Source organism: Corvus brachyrhynchos, unplaced genomic scaffold (assembly GCF_000691975.1).
Source record: "Corvus brachyrhynchos isolate BGI_N302 unplaced genomic scaffold, ASM69197v1 scaffold105, whole genome shotgun sequence".
NCBI lineage: Eukaryota > Metazoa > Chordata > Aves > Passeriformes > Corvidae > Corvus > Corvus brachyrhynchos.
The window spans coordinates 2,405,773-2,414,878 of NW_008238452.1; the positions used below are offsets into that span (position 1 = coordinate 2,405,773).

General features: G+C 39.0%; 1 long non-coding RNA gene across 6 annotated transcripts in view; it reads left to right on the top strand.

Moving 5' to 3' along the window:
- Nucleotides 1–6,268, top strand: part of LOC108447333 — a 47,988-nt gene extending 41,720 nt beyond the window's left edge. For 5 of the 6 annotated variants that reach the window (XR_001862856.1, XR_001862854.1, XR_001862859.1 and 2 more), the window contains 3 exons: nucleotides 137–370; nucleotides 5,322–5,389; nucleotides 6,133–6,268. This is a non-coding gene — a long non-coding RNA (uncharacterized LOC108447333). The remainder of the gene's footprint in view (nucleotides 1–136; nucleotides 371–5,321; nucleotides 5,390–6,132) is intronic. The other variant, XR_001862858.1, reaches the window with a different exon arrangement.
- The last annotated feature ends 2,838 nt before the right edge of the window (nucleotides 6,269–9,106 follow it).

Here is a 9,106-nt window from a genome sequence, read left to right on the forward strand (position 1 = left end):
AATGTTACAGTACTTGTTGTAGATGGGTATTGAAAGTAAGTTTATAGTGTATAAATTTCATGCATTTGATGCTATGATCTGCACTAGCTACCCTCATGGATAGTTTACTGTCTCTCCCTCCTGATATATCAAACAGATTGTGGAAGATTTGAGACATTCAAGACTTGCTTGGCAAACCCCTGGAAAATTGCAAGTTTTACTAGTTTAATGGTGTACAGACCTCTGTCTCCTCACCAACAAAACAATATTTTACAACATCCAGGATTCATGAGATCACACATATTTTCCCCAAAGCTGATGAATTACAGGTTACCTCTTTGAGTTGGAGACCAGAAGTGAAGAAGAGAACCAGATCCAAATGGCACAAAAGGTAAGAAGTAGTAAGCATTGGCAGTCACCACTTGGCAGGCCTAATGGTCAGCTGTGGCTGCTGTCAGGAAGGTGTGCCTCAAAGATTTGCTGAGCTCATGCAAATAACACTTCAAGGATTCAGCAAGTTGAAGCAGAGGTCTAGTTACACAGGTGTGAGGAAGTTGAGATAGAATCAGAGATGTTCACTTGAGTAAGTTTGGATTCAGACACGCTTCGGTCACTGCTGCATTATCTGTTATCTGTGTTAGTGGGAAGAGCTGGACTACCTGAGTGTCTGTGCCACGGGCTGGTTGTAACTTACTTTTACTGATTTCTGTTCATTTTTCATGTCAGGCTGCATGGTCAGAAAGGCTGTCAGTGCCCCAGTCCTCATAAACTCTGTGTATGGGCTAGTGCTGTTTGTAGCATGCCATCCCCTCCTTGTCTCCCATCATCCACACCTTCTGGCCTACATTTCTCCCTTTCTTTCCATGGCAGCCAGGACAGGAAGGTCAGGGAGGTGATGCACCCTAGGTTTTCCCCTAGTACGAAGTCAGGAAATGGTTCTGGCTAGGTATTAATGATCATACATTAGTCATAGCCAAGGGAATCATCCTTTGCTCACTCGAAGTGCTCCTTAAAAAGTTCCTTTTGTCCCATGGTGACAGCAATCTGAAGAACTATTAAGCAGCAAATGCACGCAACCATGCACAAAACCAGGCTGAATGATCCCATCCCACAGACTCCTGGTGCGTTCTGGCTCCTCAGAGTCTGGCTGATAGAACTTACAGCCCAGACTGTCTCTGTGCTTTTACAGTGAGGAGAACACTTTAAGGACTAATAAAGGATGAGCAAATGAATAATCCATGTATTGCAGTTACATAGAGGACAAGTGTACCGAATAGAAGTCATTTCGGTAGTGTTTGGTATACAAATTCAAAATTCTCTCCCACCTTTTTCTCTTTATAGCTCTTCTTTTTTTTTGCCTGAGGTACTGTTAATTGCCTCTTCTATGCAGGAACATCTACTGATTTAATTCAATCTACTGATAACTGGCATTACACTTGGCACCAGAAATATGAATTTACTTAACAGCTATGTCATGGGAATCAATTACCAGCAGTTTTCAGAAGAATGTCAAAAACTTATTTGCTATTCTTGACAATATGACCATGCCTCAAAGTTTTAGGGTATTTTCTATGTTTTCTTTATCTCTCCCTCCTTAATTTATCTGTATATTTCACAGACTCATGCCAGTGAACATTCAGAGCTGCTGGTATTAATGATAACTATCATCACACTGAATTAGGCTGCGAATGCACAAAAACTTTCAAGTGTGAACAAAATGGGGCAATGTTTGAATAGGAATTTGTGGAATGCTATGGCACAGGGTTTTCCCAAAACAAGTAAAGAACAAAACTTTCTCCCTAGCTATTTTTTTTCTTTTTTTACATGACATATGAAATTGGGAGAGTAGGATTTGTGCTTGTAAATTACAACAAGGCCCTGGGCACCCAGATCTAACTTCGATATTGTCTCTAGTTTGAGCAGGTGATTAGACTACATGAATTCCTGAGGACCCTTCCAGATTAAACTGCTCTAAGAATCACGAGTTACTCAGTTAGCTTCATGCATTACAATGTCCTCCAAAGAGATTTGCTTACTATGCTCTTTGTAAGAAACAAATCAAAAAGAAGTAACACAGGGTTTAAAAAAATAATTAATGTGATTCCAGCACAATATGCTATAATCTTTTTATTTAACGCTAGAACATGAGTGAAATCACCTCTTGAGTAGAACTTTGTAATTCCTTATTTCATGAGCTACTTCATGAAACTTAATAGAGAGGAAATGAAAGAAAATGCTGCATCCACTTCAAACTGCTAGGATATTTGTTGTATTATAATTATCTAATATGAAATTTGGCTACATGGACATCATTAGTTTTCAAAATACCATCGAGGGACTTTTAATAACCTCTAGGAGCTAGGATTCAAAGATTTGAGTTCCTTCTACAGCCTCAGTCCTGTTGTTGGCATCATGCAAGTGGCTTAGTTCAGTAGTAACTCAGACAGACAAGGACTACCAGCATGATTTCCTTCGGCACATGCACTCAGTTTTCCTTGGAGGATCTCCTATTTAAATTCAGACTTGGCTCAGCACTGCTTAATTTGGGAGGTCTGACTGGCTCGTGAGGCAAAATGACGTGGCCACAAGACGCTATATTTATTTGGGGTCCCTATATTTGGAGTCACCTTCTGTTAATCACATATTATGGTTCATTGGGCACTTCAAGAACATCAGCTGGCAGAGAAGTCATTTGAGGGCCTTCTTTATTAATTTGTTGCCTGTGAACTTCCACCTTGTCCCAAAAGTCCCAGGTCTTCTTGAGAGTGTTCTAAGTGATTTCTGGGAGCCAGACTGTCTATAGAAGGGGTGGATATGCATACTTTTTGGAGACTGTGATGGAATCGTGCCTGCTGCAGTGGTCCCCAAACAATTCTTTTGGTGACATTGCTCTGTATGTGTCCTGACATATCTAAGTGTCAGTTTCTTGTATTAACCAGTGAAGCAGGCAATGTGCTATAAATTGTTGCTCATTGCTGTCAAGCATACAAGTGCTTTGGCTGCTTGAAGTGAGATTTTTGCCTAGCAAGAAAGGTACTTAAAATTTGTCATTCTGTGATTAATTTCATGAGGATTCACCTTCTGAAAGTTTCTGCTGAAGAGAAGCCTTTTAGGCCATTGAATATGTGTGCTCAGTTAATGTCTACACATGCAGAACTGGTTAAGTACACAAAGAATTTCCTGGGCAAGTGTCAAATAAGTCTTTAAATGTAGAGATTAGTGTGAATTTAGGTTTTGGACACTTAAAATTAGAAAGAACACTTGGATATTTGGCTGTGAACAAAAGACAAAAGCGAACTGGGAGGTCTCTAGGATCTACAGGAGACTGGGTTGCTAGCCTTGTTTTTTTGTGATTCTCTTTTTTCCCTAAAGTCCACTTCCATTTATTACATGAAGTACAAAGATGACAGTGATCATCTTTTTTGTGGCAAGCTTAAAAGAGAGGGCTTCAGGTGCTCTGGGGCAGATGCTGCAGCATTTGCAGGAAGAGAAGCTTTTCCAGGAAATGCGTGGGAAAGTTCACTGCTCTGAATGAAGGAAAGCTGTTCTGATATATGTTTCCTGAACCTTTAGGAGGAGTTAGCAGGAAAATGTGATAGGAACAATCTTTCTCTTTCTCAAAAGGAGCTCATGGCTGAAGACCATGCTCACACATGTTGCATAATTTCTGGTTGGCTTTTCTTTGTGTGGTTATGTGCAAAACTGCTATGGGTGTGGGAGAAGTCTCTTGATTCTGAAAATCCACTCTGACAGTAATGATGAATAGTAAAGACCGCTGTGTTGCACTTTGCACGCTAATCAGTCTTTATGTTCCTTTATATCTTGCACCATATGTACACTGTGACTTGGCTGGGATGGAAAACTCTAACTGGCAACACTTACCCTGATTGTTCTTAGCATGATCAAACAGTAACATGGTTTGACAGAAATTTTATAAACCATCATGTCGTAAAACAAAACCAGCAGAAACTAGCTTGAGCAAAGAAGGTGTGTTTAAAAAGAAAAAAGTTAATGAAAACCACATGAAACTGCCCATCTGTGCAATTGTTGTACATTTTCAGTGTATGAAGGCAAATAAATACCAAAAACCTTTTGTACAGTCAATTTGAGTGTCTCAAAGGTAGTTTCTTTGAAAGTTAAGAAGCAAACTACAGCAAGTGCTCTATAATTCCCACTGTGAATCCACTGGTGGTAGTCAGGGGAGGATTTGTCAGGCAATATTTACCTTGCCCTTTCTCCTTTTATATCTCTAAGAGCTGTCTCTTACACATCCTTGGCCTCTGCTTGTTTGGTCTTTTATATCAGCACATGTGAGTTACAACACGAAAAAAGGAAAGCTCTAAAAACTCAAGGGACCAGGTGGTGAGATACGTGTCACCATTTTGTACTAAAGAGGACAGGATGTCATACTGGAAATGTTTTATTTGCAAAATGAATACCCACCCCCATCCTTAATAAATATTTAACCCCATCGTAAAAAATGTAAATCATCAGAACCAGACAGTTCAGAGATTCAAGAAAACCTATTTTAGCAAAATCAGGCTTGCTATGTTCCAGGTCTATGGAAGGAAAATAAGGAAAAGAAATGAGGAGAAAACACAAACATTCTGGCAAGCAAACCTGAATCATAAAAGGGACAAGATGAGGAAGTGTCTGTAATAAATCATGGTCCTGATAATCCAAAAGGAATCATGAAAAAGTATAAGTGCAGGTTTATAGGAATAAAATCAGATGCCCTAGCATAAGTCAGTTAATCAGGAAAACATACAGAAAAGGCATAAAGCACTGGTTCTATAAATATAGCAGAAGTTAGTTGGAGGTAGTGGAAGTAACAAAAAAACAAGTCAGATCTAATATTTCTTGCAGATACTTATTGAAGGAATAAAATGGGATACAGAGTAGGGTAATAAGACCTTTTCCTTGACTTTATCAGCAAAGATCAGTGTGTCCCTATGGTTAATGCAGTGATATTAATGAGGAACAAGAGAGGAAGGGCCAAAATGTCAGCCACATGTATGGATGATAACAAATGATGCAAAATATCTCCCACCTGGATTTCTGTGGATGGCTATGCATATAATTAAGCTTTTGAATAAGCCATAATGAGAGACTATAGGATTTTACCCACTGGAGATTTTTCAGAGGATCATTTTTTTCAGAGGATGAGCAAAATATACCTCATAGTATTCCTGAGCAAAGGAAAGGGCTGGTTGAGTCCTTGACATTTCTGTGAGTCCATGACAGTGAAAGATCATTTGGCACTTTTATGCTTATGTTTGCCAAATTATACATGCAGTTCACGTCGTGCCTGTGTTGTTTATTCTTCCTGCTAATGTCTGCAGCAAATGTCGGCTGAGCTGTGATCTCCGTGACGTTTGGACTGCAGGGTCACAGGTGCACTGGCCTGCAGGTAACCACTGACAGTGCTCTGAGCAGAACTAGCAGCTGTCATTCATTCCTGTCTCCTAAATTACTGTGCCATGAAAGTCAGATAAAAGCTGCAGGAAGTCTGCTTTGAAAACTGACATCTTACGAATGCCTTAAAATGAGTAGAATATTCATTCTCTGTTGGCTTTCATTTGTACCTCTGTTGTTCTTGATAACGTGTCAAGTTTGCATTTTTAATTTAAGTAGGCCAGCGGCTACATCTGGTGACATTAATTCACACTTTCTGACTCACATTTTCACTGAGTTACAAAGTCCAAAATCAACTGCTTACATGCTTTATTTATAAACACAAGCAAAATGAATTCTCTTTCCATGTGCAAGAGTTTTATTTGTGTCTTTCCACTGGGCTTGGGCACTAACTTCTTGCTTACATTCATGTAATGAAATAAATTAATTAATTTCTAACTATTTCCCAAATAATTCCCTCTTTGTCCTCTCAAAGCAATTAAGAAGCAACCGAATATTTGCCATCAGTGTCTTTTGATATTTTTGATTGACTTGTCTGGTCAAACTTATTGCTGTTTATTTCCTTCAGGATAATTGTTGAAGTTCCTATGTTAAATGATTTATTTTCTGGCTAAATGTACTGAGTCCAGAATATGGAACTCTCATGTGGAAAGCTAAGCACAAGGTATAATTTCAAAACTGAAAATAAGGAGATCAGAATAATTCTTAAACAGTTTTATCTGATTTGTCTTGTGGTAGGAGAGAGTCACTGATGCTGGAGAGGGCAGAGATGCTGCAAGAAACTTATTTAAGCCAACCTTCAAATCTGTGTGACTGAAGATCCTGAGTCATGAGGAGGAGCAGGTGAAAGGGGGAGATGGCAGCAGGAAGGATTGTAAGGCAAGTACAGATCTAACAAGCTATGGTCAGTGTTTACTTTAACTGGCATTCTTAGCCTTGAATTATTATGATTTGGTTGAGTACTACTCCCCAAATCAGTTGGGTGGTATGTGCATGCATAATTTAAGAGCTTGGAAAACAATTTTTCACAGCATTTGTTTTGAATGACAATCTGTAAAGACAAACTCAATGTAGTGTTGGCAAGACAGAAGGGATTTATGGGAACAGAAATGATTTAAGGGAATGTAGATGCAAATAGCAACAGGAAGGTCAAAACTAATAAAAGCTAACAGGGCTAGATAAAGAGAAAAGCTGATATATTTGAATTGCTGTTATATGTATGCATACCCCACCAGTTTTAAATTTTGTTAACTCAAATTGGCCTTGGTGCTGCCCACCTTGAGTTTCTGTGTGGAATTTACAAATACAAGCACCATGTTCCTTTGTCATGGTCCTTGAAGCACATGACAGCACAAATAGCATGGCAATTCTTTATCAGTTTTATGGCTTTTGTTTGTGGCTGCAAGCATGCAGCACATACAGTAAAAACAGACACATCAAAACAAAACTGCAAAAAAAAAAAAAAAGCCCTGTTGAAATCCATGTGAACTTTGGGGAGAAACATGAATTCAAGCTAAACCAAATGTTTCAGTTTGCTCTGCTTCAAATAAATAACAAAAAAAACAGACACAACAAAAAAAAACTGCAAAAAAAAAAAAAAAAGCCCTGTTGAAATCCATGTGAACTTTGGGGAGAAACATGAATTCAAGCTAAACCAAATGTTTCAGTTTGCTCTGCTTCAAATAAATAAAATAACCCAGTGGGACTACATCCCTGTAGTGAGACACAAACTTTACCTGCCAGTGATTTGAGGCAGATGTAGGCTCAGCTGGCTTGGCTGCAGTATGATGTGAAAGAAACACAAGCTTTTCAGGGTTTTATAGCTGGAGTTTTGCTGAGTGCAGCTGCTCCCTCAGCATATTATTAACTCAAAAACATGTTCATTAAAAAAAAACCAAAAAAAAAAGAAGAAGAAAAAGATTCCTGGCTCTTCTTTATCATGCAGGGGATCTCTTGGGTTATTCTGAGGGGATGTGTTTGAAAATTGCTGTGGAGGATGTGATGCACTAAGATTAGTATAAACAAAATGGAATCTAAGTGATCGTAGTGAGCGTAAAAAAGAAGACAAAATGGGAAATATTAGACTTGTATCCATCTGGAGATTTCCTTAATAGGCACCCAGGAGCCTATCAGGGACTCACATCCATCACAAGAAACTTATTAAAAAAACTCATCACCCCTCTTCTCCCTTTATTTTATTCCTGTAGTGGCTGCATAGTTTCTAAAGAGATGAATAAAACAGTGATGGAAATAGTTTTGTAGAATCACAGGATAATTGAATGTAAGGCTGGAAAGTGCCTGCTGAGGTCTCTCCTGCCCCAGTGGGAGAATCAAGTACGTCTGTGTCTCTTAACACATTTGTCTTCAGGGCTTCCAGTGATGGAGGGCCCATGCTTTCCCTGGGCCTGCCTGATAGCTTTATTAGCCTCCCCCCAGTGAATAACTTATCTTTGCTGTTGAAGTTTAATTCCATACCTTTATGTCTGTTTACTCCTGGACCTCCAAACGGTTTAAGAGCTGTTCTTGTTTCTGTTATTTGAACACCACTGTCACCTTTGTCCTGTTTTCTCTTAATTAAGGAGCTTCAGGCTTTCCTTTCGCCCTCCCGTGTCTTCTCATCTCCTTCCCCTTGTTGTATCACTTATTCTCATCCTCACCACCCCTTTTCAGACTGTCTAAATGGTGAACTTTGTTCCCAGTTTGGTGTTTCCAGGGCAGGCATCCAGAAGCCTCCTGGCACCGTCACAGGAAGGGCTCCATCTCCAGTCTTTCACAGGCAATATTGTAAAACACATCCCGATGTGATGCCTGCCTCTCTCCACAGAGCACAACTTTGATTTATGTTCAGTTTGTGATCCATGGCTCTTCTTAAAACTTTTCAACAGCTGCTGCTTAATCATTCTTCATTCTGGCTTTGTGCATACAGTTTTCCTGATCTAAGTGAAGCATTTTGCACCTGACTTTATTTGATGCTAAGCAATTTCTGTAATTGTCTAGGTTCATATTGGATTTTTATCACATCCCAACAGACTAACAGTTCCTTCCAATTTAATATTTTCTGAATGCTTAGGAAGATTTACTGGAAGTACAGGTTTCCTTCTGCCGAGGTTATACTAAATGCTTTACTAGACACTGACTGTTATGGACTGGAAAACATTTGGAAAATGCTATTTCAGGATGATTATTTGATTCAGCTCAAAAGTGTACTGTCTGGGACAAATTTGTCGGGAAGAAGGTGCTATACTGATAATATCAGTGGGTATGGGTTTGGAATTGGCTTTACCTCAAGAATCATATTCCAGACTGCTGTTACAAAGTTTTCTAGGGGCAAGGGGGCATACATGTGTACTCTGTCTTAAGAGATCTGTGATGTGAAAAAGAAGTTTATATGCTGCCTACTTGTTCTGTGTTTATTTATTTGACAGAGAATAGAATAAGGCTCTGGCCTTATTCCACTCTAATACATGAGCATGTAATGAAAAGAGTCGGAAAAAGTGTGATTTTACTGTACAATCATTCTTCTGAGAGAACACTCTGAACATTGTGGTACGCTACAGCACATTGTACCATGCAGTGCCTTTCAAATTCAGATAAACTAAAGTATTATATGTTGTCAGAAAAAAAGCCTATTTTCTCTACTATTTCTACCATTTTTTAAAAAAAAACCCCAGTCTGGCATAATTTACTAATTAAAAGACCCTAAACTGACAAA